The following is a 12,799-nucleotide window of genomic DNA, read 5'->3' as shown; positions in this document are numbered from 1 at the left end:
AATCTCTAGTCCTATCTTCATGACCTTGAAATAAATAAAACTTAAGAAATAAGAATGACTAGGGTGTGTGAGTTTTTTCAATATTTTTCTCTACACTGCCTCAGCCACCACATCTGTAGTGGCATTTTTCAAAATACTCTGTTCCTAGTCTTTGTTACTGATTGGCTTTTTTTTTTTTTTTTTTTGCTGCATCTAAAATATTTCTTTGATTTTTTAAAACCTCATTAGGACTTCTACCCAGAGATAATTTCATATCATTAAAATGTTCAAGTCTACCTTCCACTCTCTACTGAATTAGTGTCTATGGGCCCTTTATTAATATTATTTCTTTGCATTTCTCCTTAAACCCGTTACTCATTCTTTGCTGTATTCACATGGAAATGTCTGAATGCTGTATGAATGTACCTGTCTGTCTTCTCTATGCCAACATGTAAGTGCTGTGAACATTGTGAGAAATGGACATGATGCAAGAAAATCGGCGTAGCTCACCCATTTACACCCAAGCCAGTAACATAAACTCCTCCCTCCTTAGATTTCTGAAGATTTACATCCATCTCCTTCCTAGGGTCCTTCCTTTACTCCTGCAGAGCCCTGCCTCTTACACTGCCTCCGGCATAGAGCGGGAATGGGAATGATTAGTTGGTGACTCCTTCCTGGTCTGACCACCAGTTTCCTGTGCGTTCTGCTATTCCCTCTGCATCATCCTGTCTCTGCAGAGTAAATGCCCTGCCTCTATGCCTCTGTACTACCTGTGTGCTCGCCCGCATCCACACGTGTACTTTCGTTTTTCCCCAGGTTGAAATTCAGATCTTTGATTTATTGTTAGGTACAGATGAAGGGTTCCTCATCTGTATGTGGAATTATTCTGTACTACTTTACGGAAATATGTTTTCAATTGTATCTGAGATAATAAATCACAACTTCTCACTGAAATATGAAGTAAATAAATCTCACCTTGAGCTATAAGAACTCTGACCAGAGACTCATAAAAAATTTTCTAGAATTTATTAATGTTATACTTTTATTTGTTTTTTTATTGGATTTCCATTCCCGAGTAAAATGTTACCGCCCTAATATTATTAGAAATAATATAAATTTGTGTGTTTCTACTTTTATGGTGGACAAAGATATGTTTGGCAGCATGCTCTGTTTTACCTAATTTATCATAAACTAAAATTCAGGTTTCTTTCCTTGCTTGGGTAAATTCCAAATAACTGTCTTGATCTGTTTTCTGTGTGGTTATAACAAAATCCCTGAGATTTGAGTCCCAGATTTATAAAGAAATTTGTTTGGCTCCCAGTTCTGAAGGTTGGAGACCAGGAGTCCAATACTGGTATCTTGCTATTCCATAACATAGCAGAGGATATTGCCAAATGAAACAGAGCAAGCATGCCAGTTGGGGTGTCTTCCTCTCATCTATGGCCACTAATATCGTCATGACCTCATCTAACCCCAATTGCCTCCCAAACCCCCCTCCTGCAAACACCATTGATTTATACATCTGGGGATTAAGTTTTTAATGCATGTTTGGACACACATTCAGAGTAGAGCATGCTTACTCTTTTGTTCAATCACTGCAATAATTACCTTTTGGAACAGCATGGGCTGTTATACACAATTCCGGAAGAACTCCTTTGCATTCAACAGACTAAGCCAAAGCACAAACCCAAGAAAATCTATTTGAAATGCCATAGGTGAGGAGCCCTTAGTAACCTATAGTAACTCTAGGGATTTAAAACATTCCCTATGGAGGGCTTGGTGACAGGGAAGCAAATCATCTTGAGCAATTGTTCACCAGTTCTCCTTTGATTGTGCGTTATATTCTTGCCCCGTCCTGACTTTTTAAAATAATGAATTGTGGTGTACTAGTTAGTACATACCTTAAAAAGTTTATTTACTTGTTTACTTTTAACTTGAAAAGCAGAGTGACACAGAGAGGGAAGGAGAAAGAGATCTTTTATGCACTGGATCACTCCCCAGAGGCCTCCAATAGTCAGAGCTAGGCCAAGCTAAACCAGGAACATCATCCTGGGCTCTCACATGGATGGAAGGGAACCAGCTACCTGAGCCACCACTGACTGCCTCCCAGGGTATACGTGAGTAAGAGCTGGTTGGAAAGAGAAGTTGGGACTTGATTCTAGAAACTAATATGAAAAACGGGCATCTCAAGTCACAGTTTACCTCACCATGTCGTAACACCCACTCCAGGCACACACTTCTTATTGAAGTTATTTTGATACTCTATATGCCAAAAGAATAGTTTACATTTAAGAATAATTTATGTTAAGTTTATGTCTAAGTAGTTTCCCAGATTTTTATTATGATCCATAGAATAAATAAATTAGTAAATACACAACTGAATATATTTAATTTATAAATGAATGTATGTATATAAGCATATAAAGATGAGAAATGTATATATTTACATAATAAATACACATTTATGTAATATGTGATATATATTTTATTATGTAAATATAGATATACATTCATGTGGTAATGTATATATGAATGCATATATATTTTATGTACATGTACATATATACAGAGAAGATGGAGAGAGAAAATTTACCAAAACAAAAACCTAAAGAAAACAACACCCTTAGAAAAACAAAAACAGGTACCTTTACTATGCTGATTATAATTTCATTGTTTATTTTTTGTTTTTCAGTCATATTATGTAAAATATACTGGAAGTCTATTAATATGTTAGTTTGAAATGTGGACTTCAGTTTGAGAGAAGGGTATAAGGAAGAATCCATTTTGTCTATTTCCAGAATAAGTGTTGGTTGTAACACCAGATGTGCAATTTTGTGTCTATCAATCACTTTCTACTGCCAATATTAGTAATGTGGTTTTCTTCTTCTCTCTTCTGCTTAAAGTCAAGAAACATACAGATGCTTCAAAGTGGACAGCTCAAGCAATGAGACCCACAGCTTGGCAAAAGGGACAGAGCCACCAAAGCTGCTCTTTAGGCATCGTAACATGTGAACTTGCCAAGGCCTTGTGCTTATCTCTGAAATATCTTTGCGACATACTTTCATCTTGCTGATTGGTCAACATGATAGAAAGTTCAGGTTTCAGTCTGAATGTTACTTGTTCCCTAACACCACAGTGGCGTAAGATAGAGCGCCTCATCGTAGCCATTTCCATAGGTTCTGAGTGGTCATGTGCTTATTTGTTTAACATCTAGCTCCTCAACTCTACTGTGCAGTGTTAAGAACGTAAGTCTATGATTTATGTAGTTGGATACCCAACCTGTCACATAACACCTGGAGCATAGCAAGTGTTCAATAAATATTTCTTGAATAAATAAAGTTAAAATTGCATGAAATGAACAAGAAAGCTGGATCGTGAAATCTAATATGGCAGATAGGGACTGATCATTCAAGTCAATGTCACACAAGTTCATTGTCAAGGTTCTGTTAGAATCTCAGAGGACACCTTACCTTTTTCTCCCTTGATGTCAACCTCCCCAGTTTTCACTCATAAATCTTTGCTTGGTTCTTAGTCAAGCAGGACATTCTGAATCATTCTGACTCCTTTTTTCCTCTTTTTCCACCCTTAACAGTTTTTTTGTCTTCTATCACCCAACTTTCTAGAAATAATGTGTGTTTTCCTGGTATTAGTATTTTGTTTCATCATCATTTTCTGTCCTGAGTTATTGAATTACTGGGAGTGTTTCCTGATTGTTCTCTTTATATATATAATATTCCATGAACAAATATATATATATATTTGTTATATATACATTTTATATAAATATATTTACATATGTATTCCACAAATAAAGTCCAAAACTCCCTGTTAGAACAAGTTTTGCTAAAAATAGAATCGTTTTTATATCACTTTTTTTTCAAAAGTTTGCAATGACAGGTTCCTTCAGTAAAGCACCATATTTTGAAGTTTGAATGTGATGTCTTCCATGAACTGGCCTCTGCCAATCATCCCACCTGTTCCGTCTCACAACTCTATGTTCCAGGCATTGTGCGGTTCCTGAAGGTGCTATGTGTTCTCCCTCCGGTGCTCACTCCACCGCTTGCCCTGCTATGTGTTCTCCCTCTGGTGCTCACTCCACCGCTTGCCCCTTTGCTTAGCATTCCCTTCCTCATTCTGTCCTAAAAGAACTCCTGTTCATAGTTCACAGATCATTTCAGTGGTCTTCATCTATATCTGCCTATGGCAACCATTGCAAATAAACAAAACCATTGCATCATTGTTCCCTAAAAAGTTATTCTCTTTGCTTCTGCGAATGTCACTCAACACACAAAACTCTGCATTATGATGATGCCACATAAATCTTTTTCAAATAAGCTAGCAGATGTTTCCCAGGATCATGAACTTTCAGATTTTCTTGGGATGTTAAGTGCAAGTTCCAGAAAGAGATGACCTCAGGTCAAATCCCAGCTCAGCTCTTCCCACCCCTGTGACTGTGAGGATCAGACAGTGTGCTTTATCCTTCTGCATTTCAATTTTCTCATCTGACACTGAGTAGCTATGTTTCTAACAATGTTCATTTACATTTTTTTTATTGGAAAGTCAGACTTACAGAGCAAAGGAGAGAAGAGAGAAGGATTTTCCACCAGCTGGTTCACTCCCCAAGTGGTTGCCACGGCTGGAGCTGAGTTGATCCACAGACAGGAGCCAGGATTAACTTTCAGGTCTCCCCTGCAGGTGCAGGGTCCCAAGGATTTGGGACGTCCTTGACTGCTTTCCCAGGCCACAAGCAGGGAGGTGGATGGGAAGTACAGCAGCTGGGACATGAACCGGTGCCCATATGAGATCCTGGTATGTGCAAGGCAAGGATTTTAGCCACTAGGTTAACACACTGGGCCCGTCTTTTTTTTTTTTTTTTTTTTGGTAAGATTTATTTATTTTTATTGGAAAATCAGAAATACAGAGAGAAGCAGAGACAGAAAAAAGAATCTTCTGTCTGATGGTTCACTCCCATCCACTGAGCCAATCTGAAGCCAGGAGTTTCTTCCAAGTCTCCCATGCAGGTGCAGGGTCCCTCGGCTTTGGGTCATCCTTGATTGCTTTTCCAGGCCACAAGTGGAGCTGACTGGGAAGTGAAGCTGCCAGGACATGAACTGGCACTCATATGGGATCCTGGCTCGTGCAAGACAAGGACTTTAGCCATTAGGCTACTGCACTGGGCCCAACATTCAGTATCTTAATAGTTACACTCGGGATATTAGATGATAAGAACAGATAATACCTTTGAACCTCAGAGAATAGTAACTGATATTTATTAAGTGCCTTACCTATGTTTTATTGTTATTGTTTTGTATTAAGCATGGTCCTAGTGACTAGCCATAGCAGAGAGTAATAATCATGGAAATAATCATCATTAAGGCTGTAATTATTGCTGCTACCATGGACAGCATGGTTTTTTTGAACATGTACCATATGGCAAACTTAGTGATGAGGGATTTTCCGGTGTTTCATTTAAGCCTAAAAATTGTGATGAATGCTGCTACTATCCTCACTTGTAAGAAAAAAGATGATTACTTTCAGGGCTCCGCTTTTCCAAAGGCATATAAGGAGTGAATGAGAGATCCAGAAATGCAATTGTCCTGGTCCAGTTTCCTCTGCTAACCACTCTGTCCCGGTGTCTCCCTGGTGGCTAAACAAGTATGATATGATGAGGCACACAAGTGTGCTCTCTGGTGCTGTTTTCTCATGATGTTGATACTTCAGTATGTGGGGCTGCTGTTGTTACTGGAAGCATTTCTCTTCCTGAAACATATGTATGCTTGTAATTTAGCGTTTCATAAGAGGGCTTCTTACAATGTTAGCTCCAAACAATTGGCCAGACTTCATGCTAGAAACAAATGGAGAACTGTCTTTTCTAAATTAATAACAGTCAGCTAAATTATAATTATGCAATTTTATCATTTGAAATTTTTCAAAAGCAAAATTAATGAATTAAACATTTATATACTTTATTTCATTGGTTTTAACAGTTGGTGACATTCATAAGAATTATTTTAGTAGCGTAACAGGGATGGAGTTTGTTTACAAGTGAGTTAAAGAATGGATAGGAGATAACTAAGTGGAGGTGAATTTCAAGAATTTTACTTCTTTGTTTTTAATTTACAATTTTATTTTTAATATTATTTACATAGTTGGGAGAGATGCACACCCATGTGGGCCTCTGATTTGGGTGGAGAGGGTCAAGGTGTAAAGGGACAAATGTGTCAGTTCTTTTTTTTTTTTTTTTCTCCTGTGTCTGCAGAGAGGAAAGGGAAGGGGACTGCTTCTTTCTATCATATTGCATCAACACCTGGGGGTGGGGGATGGTCATTCAGTGATGCTTTAGAGTTCCTAATATGGGAAATATGTTCTGAGGGTGTTATTGAGTTGTTTGATAGTTCTCACACATTGTTGGCCTCATTGCACCAGGGTTGAGAAAATCTTCCCAAGGTTCACGGGCTAACAAAGTCCATATTAGTGCACCTACACACCCGGCACTTGCTGTAAAACTTGGCCAGGAGAGTTGTTCAACCTGTTCTGCTTTCCATCTGCTTTCCATCCTCTGTTGAGGCACTTGATGTCCTCTGCTTACCTAGAAAAGCTGACTGTCAGTTTCCCATGTGCATCTGGGCATGCTATCCATCGTACAGGCATCAACAATGGAGGAGACTTGGTCCCCACATATGCACTCTAAGGTTGGAACACATATGGTGAAGACTGTTCCTAGCTCGGGATCTTGCAAGTGCCAGAAGGTGCTGCTGCCCACCCAGGCATGGCTGGCCTCCAGTTCTGGCTCTCACTGGCAGGTACAATAGCCTCGCCTAACCTGGCCCAGTCCCAAACCCAGATCAGCTCCAAACTAGGCTCTCATATGACCCAGCAGGCATGTGTTTAAGCCCATCCCACACACATTCTAATTCTTGCCAACACTAGCAGGTGCTGGCACAGCTCTAGGCCCTTCCCACATGCACATCAATGGGTGCTACAGCATTGCCTAGCCCAGTCGTCCCACTTCCCTGGCTCTGGTGCTCAACACTGGGAGTTGCAGTCCGGCAGGGGAGTCCCCCCTAAGTTTCCATATGAGGCCTGTCCCTAGCCTGGATCTTGCAAGTGCCAGCATGTGTTCTGGCCCAGCACAGCACAGCCCACACTCTGGTTTGGTTCTCTAAGCTTTCTCTTGCACCAGTGGGCAGCAGGAGATGCAGCTCAGATTAGGCCTGACCTCCCACATGGGTGGATGCCTTGGGCTGACCAGACATGTCCTCTAGTTTCCCCCCTCTAAACCACTCCATTTCAGCTCTCCTTCACCTACCTAAAAATGCAGTAGCCTGATCCATGGAAGCCCTTGACGTCACTTCTCACCTGTCAAACATGCAGGTCCAGCGACACCCACTCGAATACATGTCCAGAACCCTTCCCCAAGAAATCTGCAGTACCCACTCCACAACACAGCACATGCCTGGGGTTCCATCCCAGCATCCCTCACCTTCCCCACATCATCATCTTCACCATCATGGAATAGGCAACTATGCTAGCACGCTGGCTTAGTTGGCACAAAATGGGCATTAACCATTCCCAGAATGCCCACCAGTCTTGGCGGCTTTCTTTCAGCAATGTAACACTTGCCTAGGTACAAGGGAACATAGGCAGTTGCTTATAGTTGGGGGAAGAATTTTACTTTAGACAGAAGAAAAGTTTGAGCACCTTGAGAGGAATGGAAGTTACAGGAGAGGATGAAACACTAAGAGAAAAACTGTATGTTCAGGACAGTAGGAATAGAAGTAGAAGTGTATGCTCAGATGGCAGAGGTACCAGTTTCAGACAAAAGGAAAAGAGGTAAAAATTGTATGGGCCTAGGTTGTGTGTGTACGACATGCTGAGTTAAGGCAGCGAAGAAAGCATGTCTTATCCATGTGTGCAGCCCAGCCCTTTCAAAGTGAAAAATGCGTCACAGAGCCGACCTGAGCAGGACAGCAGGTTGAAGAGAGATACTGTTTCTGTACAAATACCCCAAGCGTGTCATTTTGCATTCCTTGCTCTTTGTATTTGTACAGTTAGTATTGTTCAGAATTTGCATATGCATTTTAATATGGTATCTGTAATTATGCCACACATTTTCCTATTTCAATTCTCCAGATGTATTTAAATTTTGTATTATTACTGGGTCTATACAGAAATAAAAATGAAACCCTAACTTCAATTAAGTCTAATTTATTTGATAAAACAGATTCCTATAAAATTTGGTTATGTTGTTTCATGTAACCAAAACATAGCCCAAAGTAGAAAATGAAGAATTAGAAAGAAATAATTTCATTAGGAAATTTTTGAAAGAATTTGATAACGTTGGCTCCATATGTCAGCAATGTGAGGGGATGTCATTTTTTTAAAGATTTATTTATTTTTATTGCACAGTCAGATATACAGAGAGAAAAAGAGACAGGAAAAACTTCTATCTGTTGAATCACTCCCCAAGTGGTCACAATGGCCACAGCTGAGCCAATCTGAAGCCAGGAGTCAGGAGCTTCTCCTTGGTCTCCCACATTCAGGTTCACGGTTGCAAGGCTTTGAGCTGTCCTTGACTGCTTTCCAAGGCCACAAGCAGGGAGCCGGATGGGAAGCTAGGCCTCCAGGATTACAACTGGCGCCCACATGAGATTCTAGTGTGCTTAAGGTGAGGACTTTAGCCGCTAGGCTATTGCGTTGGTTGGGGAAGGTTATTTTTTATCTGAGGTTTTTAACTATTATTTCACTTCCTCATGAAAGCTGTTGTCACATGCTATGTGTTTAGACAGTTGAGCAGCCTGGGCATTTTAGGATTGTGTGCAGTAATAGACAATGTAACGAGCTAAGAACATAATGTCTGATCTGTAAATTAAATTTAAACTATCCATATTGAATAGTAATATAAAGCTGGTAAATACCTGAAATATAAAACACCATATGGAAAATTTTTACTTCATGAACTTTATAAATTATTACTGTTTTCATTCAAATATCTTTTCAGATCATGATCCAGCCTGTTCTTAAATATATGCTCATCGCTTTTCTGTAAAATTCTCTTTGTCATATTTCCAAGAAGAATCCTAATGGAGTTAAACTAGTGGTTTTCAAAAGTTGAAGTGCTCATGAGTTGTTTGCATAGCTTGTTAACAATCAGGATGGCAGAACCCTTTTCTCAGAAGTTCATGATTAGAAACTCTCGCCTTCAACTTGCCGGGATCCCATATGGGTGCTGGTTCTAATCCCGGCAGCCCCACTTCCTGTCCAGCTCCCAGCCTGTGGCCTGGGAAAGCAGTTGAGGATGGCCCAAAGCCATGGGACCCTGCCCAGCATGGGAGACCCAGAAGAAGTTCCTGGCTCCTGGCTTTGGATGACCTCAGCTCCGGCCATGGCGCTCACTTGGGAAGTGGAACATCTGACGGAAGATCTTCTGTCTCTCCTCCTCTCTGTATATCTGACCTCGCAAAACAAACAAGCAAATAAACAACCAAGCAAATGAAACTCACTTTGTTAGCAAATCCTCCTGATAATTTATCTAGCCATTGGGATGTACATCTGGTGGCTAATATTTCCTATTTATTACTGTTGGTTTAGCTGGAAGCAGAATATATATATCCATTTTAGTTACTCTACATTGGTGATTTTGTTTTCTCAGTTGTTGAAAATCCTCACTGACCCTTTGAAATACACTTCCCAAGGGGTTTTAGAAGTTATGAACATCATGTTTGTTTGCATCTGTGTATACCAAATCCAAATGTGTTAAATATATCCTTCCTTTTTTAGACAAAATAAACTGAATACAATTTAAACAATTCCTATTAACATCTCTGTTCAACTACTAATCAACATGATTTTTGCCTGGTTTTTATTTTTTGCATCTTTCCTGTATGTAACACTGTTAGCTCCTGTGTTCCTGCTAACATGGCATGTGCCTCCTAAGTTCTAAGATTTTGCTTCGAGGAAACCAAACTTTTTTTTCCTTTCTGTGTTGGAATTATTTGAGTTCTTACTCTTATAGATATCTTTCTTATACTGTCTTAATTCACCCAGTGAATGTAAAATATTTTCAGGAAAGACAATTATGAATTACCTTCATACATCTTTCATACTCAAGCCTGGTCAACTGTGGAATAATTGAGTTATTCGTACAGGAGAGAGCAACTCAAGAGGTTGTGAATAATCTCATTGGCTTATTCTAAGAGATTAAAGCCATTCCTGTAGGATGCTAAAAACTTCTTGGGCATTGCTGAGGTTCTAAAAGTCGTGATTGATGGAAGACAAAGCTATTGTAGAATGCCCCCTGACTCATGATTCCCCGTCCTGCTTCCCTGCTCACCCAGAGCCTAGCCAACAGCAAGTGGTGACTCAACTGCCTGAGTCCCTACAACCCACGTGGGAGAGCTGGATTTAGCTTCAGTTTTTGATTCAGCCAGGCTGTGGCTGCTGTGGTTATATCTAAGCATTGAATTAATCAACGGGAACATTCTCTTTTATACAAAAAAGATGTATTCTCCATATCTACACATTTTTATACAAGATTTCCATCGTATAGACCAGTAATGTTTTAATTTTCATCTGAGTGTAAAAAAAAAATTAAGTAGGCAAATATACTTATTAAGAAATCTAGTTGGGGTCCAGCACTGTAGCCTAGCGGTTCAAGTCCTCGCCTTGAACATGCTGGGATCCCATATGGGCGCCGGTTCATATCCCTGTGGCCCTGCTTCCCATCCAGCTCCCTGCTTGTGCCCTGGGAAAGCAGTACGTGACATCCCAAAACCTTGGGACCCTGCACCTGCGTGGGAGGCCTGAAAGAGGCTCCAGGATCCTGGCTTTGGATTTTTAAGTTTTATTTGAAAGACAAATTCGTGGGGGGGAGAAATGTTGTCCATCCACTGCTTCACTCCCCGAATGGCCGTAATGATTGCAGCTGAGCTGATGTGAAGCCAGGCCAGAAACTTCTTCCAGGCCTCCCACATGGTTCCAGGAGCCCAAACACTTGTGCCATGCTCCGCTACTTTCCTAGCCTATAAGCGGGGAGCTGGGATGGGAAATGGAGCAGCTGGGACACAGACCAGCCCCCACCTGGAATACTGATGCTTGTAGGCAGATGATTAGCCTGTTAAAGCACTATGCTGGCCAGAATACTTAACTGTGAGCCATATCTCCACTCCTGATTTCAGTCTCTTGCTTCCTGAAAGATAGCAGGTTAGGACTCAACTAGTTGGGCCCCTGCAGTCCCATGGGAAAACTGAACTAGGTTCTTGGCTTCTGTCTTTGAGTGTCTCTAGTCCTGCCATTGCAAGTGTCTGCAGCATGAACCAGTGCGTGGGAGTTCCATCTCTCTTTGTCTCTGTTGCTCTGCCTCTCAAGTCAATAAATAAACAAAAATTTTTAGCCAAATACGAATGGAAAACAATCTAGACCTTAAAAGAATTTCCTGAATTAAGAATAAAAGATTACTTTATATACATTTCTAAATTCACGTCATTTAATGGTTTGCACATATTTGCTGTTCATTTCTTATGTAGTAATGAAAATCACAGTGGAAAAAAAGTCTAATTATACTGATTATTGTATATGCTACTTTAAAAAAAGCTGAGTCTCGTCTAGCATTCTTCTCAATTTTCTATATAGGAGTTATTTACAAACTTCTCATTCTATCCAAGAACGAGTTCTGTGTATCTTCTGTTGCGTTCCAGGTAGGCAAAAGCCTTATGACTTCTATGCTGAGTGAGTACATGGAAACTGCTATAATTACATAGAGCCACACCCTTCATGTAAGGCATGCATTCTGCAGTCCTTAAGTGGAGAATATAAACAACGCATAGTATAAATTTGATTTAGACACATTCAACATATCCAACAGTTTGGGATGCTGATGACAAAAGCTGAACTAGACTGATGCACCTACAATTTGCCTCTGCCTGTCCTGTGCTATTACCACAGGGGACTAGGGATGGGTGAACCCAGCCATGTTTTGGGTCTGTCAAACATCTTGAACTACTTTTCCAATGTTCTGGGTTAGGCAAAACCCAAAATGTGTTTTGCCAAGCACATTTTCTCTTAATTCTTAAGCCCAGGAGTATTTTAAGGTAAATTTAATCCATATGCTTCTGATTCATTTACACTAAACTCATCAAAATGTTCTGTCTTAGGAGTTATTTGATGTGTAAGAAGCTTTTTGAATATTTTATGAGCCTTTTAAAGTCCTATGTGTTAGGTTTTTACATTCATCTGGGCCAAGAACAAGTGAACTTAAAACTTTAAAATAGCCAAGTTTGGCTTAAAAGCTCAAAACATCAGGTTTTGTGAAGGTTCTAAACTTGGTTATGCATGTTTCGATCCCTGGTAAGAATATATATTATTGTTATTTTTGCAAAATGTAGATTGTGTAACACAATGAGTAGTGAACAAATGCAAAATAGGGCATGGAAATATAAAGAAGCCAAGTGACAAATAATTCGAAGCAGATTGAACGTCTGTTCTTTAGCAAGAACCATGCATGAGCTAACATAATGGAGGATGACACTCCATCTGTTTTCATTTTTCTTTCTTTTGGGAGGACTTTCTTCTCTTTGGACTCTATTTGGGTTTTTCTGCAAGCGCTTTCCTCTTTCTATCTTTTGGGCAGTTAGTTCAGAACTTTCAGCTATCATTGTAGTGTTAACGTTAAGTCAAAAAAATGATGTTTACTATAATAAATCATAGGGATAATTTTTTATTCACTGAAAAGGTCTTAGTAGATTGCTAGCTTTAGTCAAGATGTCACAAAAGTATAATTTGTAGGTTGGTAAAGCAATAATTACTTTGCGGTTCCTTTTTA

At 39.9% G+C, this 12,799-nt stretch overlaps 1 long non-coding RNA gene across 1 annotated transcript in view; it reads left to right on the top strand.

Annotated features, from left to right (window-relative positions):
* Positions 1-11,711, top strand: part of LOC131483102 (uncharacterized) — a 360,023-nt gene extending 348,312 nt beyond the window's left edge. The window contains exon 5 of the long non-coding RNA XR_009247515.1: positions 11,611-11,711. This is a non-coding gene — a long non-coding RNA (uncharacterized LOC131483102). The remainder of the gene's footprint in view (positions 1-11,610) is intronic.
* The last annotated feature ends 1,088 nt before the right edge of the window (positions 11,712-12,799 follow it).

This window comes from Ochotona princeps, chromosome 23 (assembly GCF_030435755.1).
Source record: "Ochotona princeps isolate mOchPri1 chromosome 23, mOchPri1.hap1, whole genome shotgun sequence".
Taxonomy (NCBI): domain Eukaryota; kingdom Metazoa; phylum Chordata; class Mammalia; order Lagomorpha; family Ochotonidae; genus Ochotona; species Ochotona princeps.
This window is presented reverse-complemented; position numbering and strand designations above follow the sequence as displayed.